Consider the following 13999-nt stretch of genomic DNA (forward strand, 5'->3'; position numbering starts at 1 on the left):
CCTGACCATCTGCTCAAGGAAAACTCATCCCGTGTTGAATCTAGTTGCACTATCCCTTTAGCACAGGGATCGAGATTTTGGTAGCTAAGACATGTTATCCATGAGTTCATCTGACTGGGCAGGTAGAAAAAGGCAAAATAGCCAAAATCTCGTTCTTATTCCTTTAATCATTATAACTAGGGAATAGTAATTGACTTCTGTGTGTGTGCATGTCACACCTTTTCAAAGAGGGAATCCTCTTCATTCTACGCTAACCCCATGGGCCCTTATGATTGCGTTTCACATTCTGGTTACAGCTAGCAATTAACACATCATGCAAATTTCAGGTTTTGTGATGCAAATTATATCATTAGTGCAGTCACTGTCATGCACACCAGCTATACATCCTGTTTTGTGCCAGATTTGCTCAGGAACACAAATCAGTGTTGATATTACATGACCAGCGTGTTTATCAGGCTGCGTGTTTGGAAGTGACTCATTTCTGTCTGATTGTCATTGACAGACTGCCAAGTTTTTTGTTGTCCATTATTCCTTAGTTTCCTCTGATCCGCCTCAAATTGCTACTCTTACTGTGTACATGAATAATAACCAAAATGAGTGTCGCTGTGTTGATGAACCAAGCCGTTGCCATAAGGTGTTCCTTGGGTTGAAGTGGCATAATTCATAAGTCAGATTTCTAATCAGCTCAGTTCATCCACTAAGGCAATCAATTTCAGAAATTCTCCTTGGTGTCATACTCGTTAAAAAGCATGATACAAACCTTGGTTACACCTCAGTGACAAGGTGGTGTGTTGTGGATGGCTATTGATTTAGTCAGAGTTAAGTCAATGTTCGCTACTTGTGCTGTTTTGACAACCCCACATTAATGGATCAGCTCAAATAGCACTACTGAAAATCATTTCAGGGTGCGAACAAAAAACTGTGTGAAATGGAAGAGCGTTAATGACTATCTGCAGGGTGGCTTTATGGGACGTCATTAAACATGGATTTAAGCTAATCATTTTTTCCCCAACGTTATTTTCCCCTCCTTATTCTCTAAACTAAGAGGCTTGTTATTTTAAAGATACTGTGCCACTGCCACTTCAAACAGTTCCAGCCAGCTGGGGCGGTGCACTAATGATGTGGCCATGGAAACGGAGCGGCCAGAGGGTCACCCTGTGTCTTATCACTAAGCACGAAACAAGGACAATCCTTTGTTCCCTTCTGCAGTTTTAGAGTTAGGATAGCTGACATGATGGAAGATAAACCATGGAATAAATTAATTGCATATTCATTCAAACATGCTTATTCGCTGTGGAGCAATCGTACTTTTCGAAACCTGGTAACTGGGACGTGGGACTAGGCAGGAGAGGGAATCCTATACTAGGTTCATCAGCAAATGGAAGAGAGTCACAACCTGTCCTTGACGAGTAGGTGGAGGAGGGAGTACTGGTGCTCCATCTAGCTGCAACTTCAAAGGCCTAAGAGGACCCGTTGACTGGACTTGTTGCATCCTCTTTCAATGCTGTGCTTTCATTTCTAATTTCTGACTCTGGGAACCCTGGAGGCCAAGTGCTGCGACACGCCATTAAAATGTATTCCGATACAGGCACACTGAGAAAAACAGTGTTCTTAAAGAGTTATTCTGCTGTCCCCATTGGAGAACCCTTTTTGGTTCCAGGTAGAACCCTTTTTGGGTTCCATGTAGAACCCTCTGTGGAAAGGGTTTTATATGGAACCCAAAAAGGTTATTCAAAGAGTTATGCTATGGGGACAGCTGAAGAACCCGTTTAGGTTGTAGATAGTACACTCTTAGAAAAAAAGGTGCTATTGAGAGGTCCTTAGGAAGAAAGGCACCTAGCAGCAGACAAACAATTACGTTTAGAGGGGCTCTTTACATGGGCAACAGTCCAATCACAGTCTAACCCTTGCTGAGCCATTCATTTTCATTATTAAAGAGGAAATATTAAAATAACCAACTCATCTGTTAATGCCATTGTCTGCCCACAGTCTTCTTAACTCCTTTTTTTTCTCTCCTTTCACAATAGGCATGGAAAACTCTTTACATGGCTCCTGAGCAATAACAACTATACTGAGCAATATATAATCGCAACATGCAACAATTTTAATGATTTTACTGGGTTACAGTTCATATAAGGAAATCAGTCAATTGAAATAATTGAAATGACTGGGCAGGAGTACAGCCATGGGTGGGCCTGGGAGGGCATAGGCCCACCCACTTGGGAGCCAGCCCACCCACTGGGGAGCCAGGCCCAGCCAATCAGAATGTTTTTCACCACGAAAGGCCTTTATTACAGAGAGCAATATCCCTCAGTTTCATCAGCTGAGTGGCTGGTCTCAGACAATCCCACAGGTGAAGAAGCCAGATGTGGAGATTCTGGGCTAGCGTGGTTACACGGGGTCTGCGGTTGTGAGGCCGGGTTGGACGCACTGCCAAATTCTCTAAAACGATGTTGGAGGCAGCTTATGGTAGAGAAATTAACATTTAATTATCTGGCGACAGCTCTGGTGGACATTCCTGCAGTTAGCATGCCAGTTGCACGCTCCCTCAAAACTTGAGATATCTGTGGCATTGTGTTGTGTGGCAAAACTGCACATTTTAGAGTGGCCTTTTATTGTCCCCAGCACAAGCTGCACCTGTGTAATGACCATGCTGTTTAATCAGCTTCTTGATATGCCACACCAGTCAGGTGGATGGATTATCTTGGCAAAGGATAAATGCTCACTAACAGGGATGTAAACAAAATTGTGAAAAAGATTTGAGAGAGATAAGGTTTTTGTGGGTATGGAACATTTCTGGAATGTTTTATTTCAGCTCATGAAACAAGGTACCAACACTTTGCATGCTGCGTTTATATTGTCGTTCAGTATAATTCCGTCCACATAACTGAAGTCAATTAAAAGTGCCCTTGAATCGCCTTTCCTTCAGCAGATCAATGGATGTGAACAGCCTAATCACAAGATCCTGTTGCGCCTTGGCTTTTCCGCTGGCACTAAGTGGTTCGATTTGGGAAGTGTCCATCCCTGTGCCATGAAATGGTGCCTGACTGGAGCTTTTTCTTCACTGGCTGTGTGTAGAATAATTGCTGCATGTGGAGAGGCACCTAACCCCAGCAGCCGCTTAATTAATATGTGTGCGCGAAAGAGAGGGAGAGAGCGATGTGTAGTATCTGACAGGGAAGGGTTGTTGGTGATGGTGCCTTTCACTTCCTCCATGCTGGTTCATGGGAATTGGGAATTGACCCTCTCAAGTTGCCATCGTGTTGTTGTGTGTGAAAGAAAAACACATTTTCCTTGCTGACAATATTCTCATGTAGTTTATCACTTCTCTAAAAGAGTCATTGTGGGCCTATTGTAAAACGTCTGATTACAATATGAAATCTTGGTTTCCTGGCTGAGGGGAGTAACATGTAATACATGTAACTCAGGCTGAAGGCGATTTACAATCACACTGAGTAATGCGGCATCTCAAGGCACAGGAGAGACCTTACAGAGGCTTGGGGCCCCGTACACTAGTTAAAAGTCTGTAATAATCCAATTACAAAACCCCACAATGTGTGCATGGATGCCCAGACGGTTGCAGCACAGATGCCCTCAACAGATCACCTCTGAGCAGTGCCCAGGAGGTGGTAACAGCCATTCTGTGACTCAGAACCCCTGCGGGGACTCTTGGACAGCATTTGAATAAGCAGGCAAAATAGCCTCCACAATCCAGAGGGAAAAAGCTTCTGATCTGAAAACCTGTCAAAAGTTAGGAAAGAGAGAGCCAGTCCTTAGATGGGTGTAGCATGTATCACCCTATTATGGGATTTTATATCCTGCAGCCTATTCATAACAGTACACCATACAGCCCACCATCAAATAACATTAATAAAATTAATGCGGGCAGTATTGGTGGCAGTACTGGCAGTAGGTTCACAAGGAGGAAGCCAGCTATGGTCTTTTCTGAGCCAAAGTCTGGTTTAGTAGCAGCCCTTCCCATATTAGGCTAGAGCCAAAATACCACTCAAAAACTATCTTTTGGTATTTGTTTCATTTATTGTAAGTTTTCTTCCATATTAAGAGATACAACAGAAATATAAAATAAGAATAAAAAACGAACAAAAAATGGAAATTAAACACTAAAGCTTGGTTTAAATAAAGGAATTAGCCCCAATTACATGGAATTCACATTGTAATCATGAGACAAGTAAACAACCATTCTAAGAGAATCCTTGCAGCAATGATAGCTGATAAATCAGGTTATTAGTAATTCTTGTAAGGTTACCACACTTTGTACAACTGATCTGTTTTAGAATGTGATGTACATGTCAAATATTCCAATGGAACCCATTGAAATAGTATCTTATGCCAACCTTTAAAAGATGGGACCTTGTCAGCAATCCACTGTAAGAGGATGTTTTTCCTCTCTGCGAAGGTAAGGATGTTTTACAACCTTCTCTTACCCACAGAAGTAACATGCCTACTAGGGAGACCTAACAGCAAAGAAACCAGGACCAATTCTAGGTCAACCCCTAGAATTTGTTCAATTTCTTGAAAGACATTAGAACAGTACCTTTTGTAATTTGGGAAAAAAACATGCATATCTCCAAATGTACTCCCACATCTCCTCGTCGAATAGTAACAGACAGTTCATTCTCCCACACTGGCTTGACACCTTGTGTGTCTACAGTAGAAAAGGGCCTTAAAGCATCATAAAATGAGCATAAAACAGACTTTTCCTGCTTTTCCTGCTTCTACACCTGCATTGCTTGCTGTTTGGGGTTTTAGGCTGGGTTTCTGTACAGCACTTTGAGATATTAGCTGATGTACGAAGGGCTATATAAATACATTTGATTTGATTTTGATTTGATTTAGGAGCTGATATTTCTCAACCATCTGCTCCAATGACATTAGAATCTTGTCAGCTAATAAATCATTTAGTCTGCCTATGCCCTTATTAAGCCAAAGGTTAAAGCCAACATCCAGCAATCCTGTTACAAAATCAGGGTTGTTAAGAGTCACTGTAAGAGCAGAGGTTAGTTTGGACCTTCCCTCAAAACGTTGAACTGATCTCCATGCTTTGAGTGTATTATGTGTAATGGGATTATTGCAGCTATCTTTTATAGATTGGAAGCTTCTGAAAAATAAAAGATCCTGCAAGGGGTGTTTTTAAAAAGAAGTCTCAATATCTAACCAAATAGAGGAGTCATCACTTGTTATCCAGTCAGTAATATGCCTTAATTGGGCACACCACTTATAAAACCTCATATTGGGCAGATATAAGAGCCCTATAGAACCTGGCAGCTGCAATATTGCCATCTTAACTCTTGGCTTGCGTTTACTACATATAAAGGAACTTAACCAGCCATTTAAATATTTTCTTACTTTATTGGAAAATAAGACCGGGATGATTTGGATTGGGTTAAGTAGTCTAGGTAAAACATTAATTTTCAAGAGGGATATTCTACCTAACCATGAAATCGGAAGAGAATTCCAGCGCTCCAGGTTAGTCCACTATTGATACCAAAATGTTTTGCTTGTCAGCAATCGAGTTTGCAAGATATATAACTTTCATCAGTGGTGTAAAGTACTTAAGTAAAAATACTTTAATGTACTACTTAACTATTTTTGGAGGGTATCTACTTTACTATTTATATTTTTGACAACATTCCTAAACAAAATTTGTACTTACTCCCATACATTGTCCCTGACACCGAAAGTACTTGTTACATTTCAAATGCTCAGGCAGGACAGCATTATGGTCCAATTCATGCACCTATCAATATAACGCGTCGTCATCCGTACTGCCTCTGATCTAGCGGATTCACTAAACACAAATACTGCGTTTGTAAATGATCTATGACTGTTGGAGTGTGCCCCTGTCTATCTGTAAAAAAAAAAAATGTGTGCAGTCTGGTTTGCTTAATATAAGGAATTTGATGTATAACATTTACTTTTACTCAAGTATGACAATTGTGTACTTTTTCCATCACTGTACTTAAGTACATTTAAAACCAGATACTTTTAGTATTTTATTCAAGAACTATTTTACTGGGTGACTTTCACTTTTATGTGAGTAATTTTCTATTAAGGTATGTTTACTTTTACTCAAGTATGACAATTGAATACTTCTTCCACCACTGACTTTCAAAATACAGAAAGTGTCATACTATGATGTGTTTTACATGGAATTTTCCTTTTATTAATTAGCCAAGTAGCTAACAGCGTGTGGCTATCGACTATGCTAAACTGAGTTGGGGGGAAAAGACATCACCCAAGCAGGAAGCCTTTTCTACCTTGTGGGCCAATTAAGCGTTAAGCATTGGGTATAGGAGATTCAAAGTTCACGCCAATTCAGAGTTCACACATTCTGAGTTAACAGCTCATACAGATCAATGCCTGGCATTGGGTCCCGTTGGCTCAGTCGTCTTCCTGCGGCGATGGTTGTGGGTTCGATTCCCACGGGGACCAGTATGAAAAATGAAAATGTATGCTCTGGATAAATGTAAAATGTAATTGTGTGAGGAAGGATTGAAGTTTGCATCCGGTAGCACTAATTCCAAAAAGTTTTGGGACACTGTAAAGTCCATGGAGAATAAGGCACCTCCTCCCAGCTGCTCACTGCTCTGAAACATTGTCATTTACGATAATCGATAATTTCAATAAGCATTTTTCTACGGCTGGCCATGCCCCGGCCAACATCTCAGCACCCACTGCAGCAACTTGCCCAAGCCCCCCCCCCCCAAATCTGGATCCCTACAAATCAGCTGGGATTGATAATCTGGACCCTCTCTTTCTAAAATTATCAGTGGAAATTGTTGCAACTATTACTAGCCTAGTCAACCTATCTTTCGTATCATCTGAGATCCCCAAAGATTGGAAAGCTGCCGCGGCCATCCCCCTCTTCAAAGGGGGAGACACTCTAGACCCAAACTGTTATAGACCTATATCCATCCTGCCCTGCCTTTCTAAAATCTTCGAAAGCCAAATGAACAAACAGATCACCGACCATTTTGAATCCTACCGTACCTTCTCCACTATGCAATCTGGTTTCCGAGCTAGTCATGGGTGCACCTCAGCCATGCTCAAGGTCCTAAACGATATCATAACTGCCATCGATAAGTACTGTGCAGTACTGTGCAGCCGTCTTCATCGACCTGGCTTTCAACTCTGTCAATCACCACATTCTTATCGCCAGACTCATTAGCCTTGGCTTCTCAAATGACTGCCTCGCCTGGTTCACCAACTACTTCTCAGATAGAGTTCAGTGTGTCAAATTGGAGAGCCGGTTGTCCGGACCTCTGGCAGTCTCTATGGGGGTGCCACAGGGTTCAATTCTCGGGCCGACTCTTTTCTCTGTATTTATCAATGATGTCGCTCTTGCTGCTGGTGATTCTCTGATACACCTCTACTCAGACAACACCATTCTGTATACATCTGGCCCTTCTTTGGACACTGTGCTAACCAACCTCCAAAACAAGCTTCAATGCCATAAAACACTACTTCCGAGGCCTCCAAATGCTTTTAAATGCAAATGAAACTATGTGCATGCTCTTCAACCGATTGCTGCTTGCACCCTCCCGCCTGTCTAGCTTCACTACTCTGGACGGTTCTGACTTAGAATATGTGGACAACTACAAATAGCTAGGTGTCTGGTTAGACTGTAAACTCTCCATCCAGACTCACATTAAGCATCTCCAATCCAAAATTAAATCTAGAATGCTCACTCATGCTGCCAAACATACCCTCATAAAACTGACTACTGATCCTTGACTTCGGAGATGTCATTTACAAAATAGCCTCAAACACTCTACTCAGCAAACTGGATGTAGTCTATCACAGTGCCATCTGTATTGTCACCAAAGCCCCATATACTACCCACCACTGCGACCTGTATGCTCTCTTTGGCTGGCCCTCACTACATATTTGTCGCCAAACCCACTGGCTCCAGGTCATCTATAAGTCTATGCTATGTAAAGCCCTGCCTTTATCTCAGCTCACTGGTCACCATAGCAACACCCACCCGTAACCCGTAGCACGTGCTCCAGCAAGTATATTTCACTGGTCACCCCCAAAGCCAACACTCCCTTTGGCTGCCTTTCCTTCCAGTTCTCTGCTGCCAATGACTGGAACGAATTACAAAAATCACTGAAGCTGGAGTCTTATATCTCCCTCTCTAACGTTAAGCATCAGCTGTCAGAGCAGCTTACCAATCACTGTACCTGTACACAGCCCATCTGTAAATAGCACACCCAACTACCACATCCCTATATTGTTACTTATCCTCTTGCTCTTTTGCACCCGTGTCTTTACGTGCACATCATCATCTGCACATCTGTCACTCCAGTGTTAATGCTAAATTGTAATTATTTAGCCTCCATGGCCTATTTATTGCCTTACCTCCCTGCTCATCTACATTTGCACACCATGTACATAGATGTTTCTATTGTGTTATTGAATGTACGTTTGTTTGTGTAACTGTGTTGTTGTTTTTGTCGCACTGCTTTGCTTTATCTTGGCTGTAAATTAGATATATACAGTGGGGCAAAAAAGTATTTAGTCAGCCACCAATTGTGCAATGTGATTTTCTGGATTTTTTTTGTAATTTTGTCTGTCATAGTTGAAGTGTAGCTATGATGAAAATTACAGGCCTCTGTCATCTTTTTAAGTGGAAGAACTTGCACAATTGTTGGCTGACTAAATACTTTTTTGCCCCACTGTATATATATATATATATATATTATATCTACAGTGCCTTGCGAAAGTATTCGGCCCCCTTGAACTTTGCGACCTTTTGCCACATTTCAGGCTTCAAACATAAAGATATAAAACTGTATTTTTTTGTGAAGAATCAACAACAAGTGGGACACAATCATGAAGTGGAACGACATTTATTGGATATTTCAAACTTTTTTAACAAATCAAAAACTGAAAAATTGGGCGTGCAAAATTATTCAGCCCCCTTAAGTTAATACTTTGTAGCGCCACCTTTTGCTGCGATTACAGCTGTAAGTCGCTTGGGGTATGTCTCTATCAGTTTTGCACATCGAGAGACTGACATTTTTTCCCATTCCTCCTTGCAAAACAGCTCGAGCTCAGTGAGGTTGGATGGAGAGCATTTGTGAACAGCAGTTTTCAGTTCTTTCCACAGATTCTCGATTGGATTCAGGTCTGGACTTTGACTTGGCCATTCTAACACCTGGATATGTTTATTTTTTAACCATTCCATTGTAGATTTTGCTTTATGTTTTGGATCATTGTCTTGTTGGAAGACAAATCTTTGTCCCAGTCTCAGGTCTTTTGCAGACTCCATCAGGTTTTCTTCCAGAATGGTCCTGTATTTGGCTCCATCCATCTTCCCATCAATTTTAACCATCTTCCCTGTCCCTGCTGAAGAAAATCAGGCCCAAACCATGATGCTGCCACCACCATGTTTGACAGTGGGGATGGTGTGTTCAGCTGTGTTGCTTTTACGCCAAACATAACGTTTTGCATTGTTGCCAAAAAGTTCAATTTTGGTTTCATCTGACCAGAGCACCTTCTTCCACGTTTGGTGTGTCTCCCAGGTGGCCTGTGGCAAACTTTAAACAACACTTTTTATGGATATCTTTAAGAAATGGCTTTCTTCTTGCCACTCTTCCATAAAGGCCAGATTTGTGCAATATACGACTGATTGTTGTCCTATGGACAGAGTCTCCCACCTCAGCTGTAGATCTCTGCAGTTCATCCAGAGTGATCATGGGCCTCTTGGCTGCATCTCTGATCAGTCTTCTCCTTGTATGAGCTGAAAGTTTAGAGGGACGGCCAGGTCTTGGTAGATTTGCAGTGGTCTGATACTCCTTCCATTTCAATATTATCGCTTGCACAGTGCTCCTTGGGATGTTTAAAGCTTGGGAAATCTTTTTGTATCCAAATCCGGCTTTAAACTTCTTCACAACAGTATCTCGGACCTGCCCGGTGTGTTCCTTGTTCTTCATGATGCTCTCTGCGCTTTTAACGGACCTCTGAGACTATCACAGTGCAGGTGCATTTATACGGAGACTTGATTACACACAGGTGGATTGTATTTATCATCATTAGTCATTTAGGTCAACATTGGATCATTCAGAGATCCTCACTGAACCTCTGGAGAGAGTTTGCTGCACTGAAAGTATAGGGGCTGAATAATTTTGCACGCCCAATTTTTCAGTGTTTGATTTGTTAAAAAAGTTTGAAATATCCAATAAATGTCGTTCCACTTCATGTGTCCCACTTGTTGTTGATTCTTCACAAAAAAATACAGTTTTATATCTTTATGTTTGAAGCCTGAAATGTGGCAAAAGGTCGCAAAGTTCAAGGGGGCCGAATACTTTCGCAAGGCACTGTATATATTATATCTATATATATATATATAATATATATTTGTAAGCAAGTACATTTCCATGTCACTCAATATTACATCCCATTGGGGGTTGGAACCTCTGATCCCCTGAGTGACAGCCATTCAGAGTGATTGTAGGTCGTCTTCAGTCTGACCCTCATGACCAGCTTCATTCCCAGTGGTCTATGCTAGGATGTGTAAAATGAACTATTGAACCAATCGATAGACAATTTGAAACATGTTTTTGCGAGACCTAGGAGTTATTTCAAACATGCTTCTGATTCTTGTCTCTCTTTCGCACCACACAATTGTTGTCAATCAATCACATGTATTGAAGCTATAGCAGATGGGGCGGCAGGGTAGCCTAGTGGTTAGATCGTTGGGCTAGTAACTGGAAGGTTGCAAGTTCAAATCCCTGAGCTGACAAGGTACAAGTCTGTCATTCTGCCCCTGAACAGGCAGTTAACCCACTGTTCCTAGGCCGTCAATGAAAATAAGAATTTGTTCTTAACTGACTTGCCTAGTAAAATAAAAAAGCCCTTTACATTAGCAGATGTCACAAAGTGCTTATACAGAAACCCAGCCTAAAACAGCAAGCAATGCAGATATAGAAGCACGGTGGCTAGGAACATTTCCCTAGAAAGGCAGGAATCTAGGAAGAAACCTAGAGAGGAACCAGGCTCTGAGGGGTGGCCAGTCCTCTTTTGGCTGTGCCGGTTGGAGATTATAACAGTACATTGCCATTAAGGTCAGATTGTCTGGTGTACCTGAAAGATAGATTTTTATTCCATAGATAGTGTGGACATCGCTGAGCCTACCTTGTGTCATGCTATTTCCGTGATACATTTCAAAACCCTCTTTTTTCTGCCTGACTCATTGTTCGGTTATGAGGGAACAAACTCACAGTCAATTATATTTCTCCCAATGCTTTTAATTAATGTCTTCAGTATAATTCTGTAGGATCTCACCTCTTCTCAGTAGCCTCAGTACAAGGAGCAAGCTTGAGAAATGTCAAGCCTGTAAGTTAATCACTGTGTTAGACCTTAATACAAATACCATAAATGTCTATTTGGCATCTTCACTCAGTTAAGGTACACATTTATTTCAATATCATGAGTCTTGTAAGCTTTTACTACAATTTGTATATTTTGGATCTGGTTGGGAGGCAGACAGCTCCACCTAAATACCTGTTGTCATGTTATAGCCTATTATTTATAATTTCCATCATTCACAGAAAGGATCATCCACTATATTAAGTCGGGGGTCAGTTATTTTTCATGAGCTGATGGTCGGGGGGCAGGAAGATAATTATAAATCATTTTTAGACCGCAAATTGACACCAAGAAGCCCAAACAGATACAATATTTGACTTAAACAATAATTTCAAACCTTGCTTACATCTGTGTATAGTTACATGTTTCTCTGTATTACGCGTGGGAATACTTGGGAACAGATTTCCAACATTTAAATCACTTGCCGTTGGTTTCATGGTGTTTTACAGTCTTTTATGTCTAATAATAAAACTTGCAGGCCAAATCTGGCCCGTTTACAGGTTGACTTGATAATGTTTGACTTCAGGTACATATTCCATCAACTGTTCCCTGTACCAAATCAACAATAACCCGTTGTGTTAATGCTGGTGTAGTTGGCTGAACACAAATATCCTTTATTACTGTGTAATTTTGAAGCTATAGCAGATGATTATGACAGAAGACACAGGTATAGCTAGCTAAATGTGACAGGTAGATCTACCCTCTTCTTCACAGTGTATTTCTTACATCCCTCCGCAACAGCCCGAGGCGGGGAAAGTGTGCCTTCACTTCCTGTGACTATATATGGAGACCACCGGTATAGCATGAGTGAAGAAGAAAACATCTCCAGGAAAAATGAGAGCGTTTGTCTGTGATCAAATAAAATAAATTAACGTTTATTGCGGCCGATGACTATCTACTATCTTAAAGAGACAAACACCTATTTTCCGTCGATTTTGTTGTGCCAAAACAGGAACTCAGAGACGCAAGCAAAAACATACGCACATCGCAACTGTGAATGAGAAAGCTACAGGTGAGCATTATTTTTCTTTATCTACAGCATTTCAACTTTATTTAGTTGCGCGTATACCATCTCTATTCCATGTCTGTTTGTTTTAAAGATGAAAAGAGCACTTTGCATTATTGATTGTATTCTGTTTCAATATGTGAACATTTTGGAGGGGACATTTCATTGCTTCCATACCTGTTGAATTTAATTGTAACCAACTTGCGTGCATAATCAACGAATATTTTAAAAAGTTGACAGATACATATTTTATGCCATGGTAAATCTTATGTGTATGAATGTCGTTTTGTTGTCACTTAGCTGCTAGTCCCCCTTTAAGTTTATTATTCTATGAAAAAGTTGTTTATCCATCCCCTCAGAATCCAGTAATATTAATTTCGGTTTTAAAATGAAATCCTAGTTATTCATTATGCTTTTGGTTGATCTGTTGGTTGATTATTGACCAGAAAAAAAGTACGAACAGGTGATTTCATTTCCTCAACAAGATGTTGTCTAATGGTACGCACTATCTTTCAGAGGATCTTGTGTTCTCTAACATGCACTCTGCATGTGATCTTTCAAAGGATTTCATCCTATTGTTCCATCTTAGTTGTTCATGTCAATGATACGTTTAGAAAAGCTGCAACCTGTTCCCTACATTGGTCAAGGCAACCCAACCTTGCTGAACTGAAACTCTTATTTGGTATGTGGAAATAATTTAAGAAACAGACAGGCAGAGAAGCGCACACATTTTTTTTTAAATACAGAAGTATGTATGTCAATTATTATTTTCACTTAAAGGCTAGATGTGTGAATTGATAATAACTGCATAGTTACACTTATAGTGCTTTCAACAAATCTCCATTACTGCACAATTAGAATCCTTTGTAGAGCATACTTTCCCCCAATCATCCAGTCCTACAAAATTGTCATGAAGCACAGTTTTCTGCATGAGGGATGTATTCGCCAAGAGAACCTGTCTTATGTATATATCATGCAGTTGTCTTGGAAACTGACTAACCTGACGTAGGGATGGTTGGTGTGTTCGTTATAGCAATCACTCCTGGTAACCTCCCTTTTAACTTTTAACAATACTTCTGAAAGTACCGATGGTCTCTCTCCAATAATTGTGCGATATTGGCCCTCATTTGTGCATTTCAATGATGAGGTTTGATGCATAATCAGTCTGGTCTTTGTGGCAATACACTCTGCACTCAGACGATTTGCATGTGCCAGAGAGGTGTATGACTGTTATGCAGATTGCAGGAATATGATTTCCTTTTTTAATGAAGCTCTTTAGAGGTAAACAAAAACAAGCGGGGTCCTAAGTGTTCACTTAGAAGGAGCTCATTAAGTATCTTAAGGAGACAAATAACTCAGACAGGTGTTGTTGTATTTCCACGGCACCTAGAAAGTAATCACTTAGAGTTTTAATAAGGAATTACATTTCATCATCATGTACCAAGTGGATGCATTCAGTGAAGAAAATATTATTTCCTCCACTGAATTTTGCCTCTCCTACATGAGTAGCCTCATAGCCTGTAATTAATCCTGCATCATATTACGCTAATCAAAATAATTTAACAAAATGTGCCTCTGGACACACATCGTAATGTCCCA

At 40.7% G+C, this 13999-nt stretch overlaps 1 protein-coding gene across 1 annotated transcript in view; it reads left to right on the forward strand.

Moving 5' to 3' along the window:
• Positions 1-12143: 12143 nt before the first annotated feature.
• Positions 12144-13999, forward strand: part of LOC110486329 (BAI1-associated protein 3-like) — a 37395-nt gene continuing 35539 nt past the window's right edge. Inside the window, exon 1 of the mRNA XM_036941042.2 lies at positions 12144-12406. The gene's annotated coding sequence lies outside the window, so the exon portion shown is untranslated. The remainder of the gene's footprint in view (positions 12407-13999) is intronic.

This window comes from Oncorhynchus mykiss, chromosome 13 (assembly GCF_057628025.1).
Source record: "Oncorhynchus mykiss isolate SJ-2025 chromosome 13, ASM5762802v1, whole genome shotgun sequence".
NCBI lineage: Eukaryota > Metazoa > Chordata > Actinopteri > Salmoniformes > Salmonidae > Oncorhynchus > Oncorhynchus mykiss.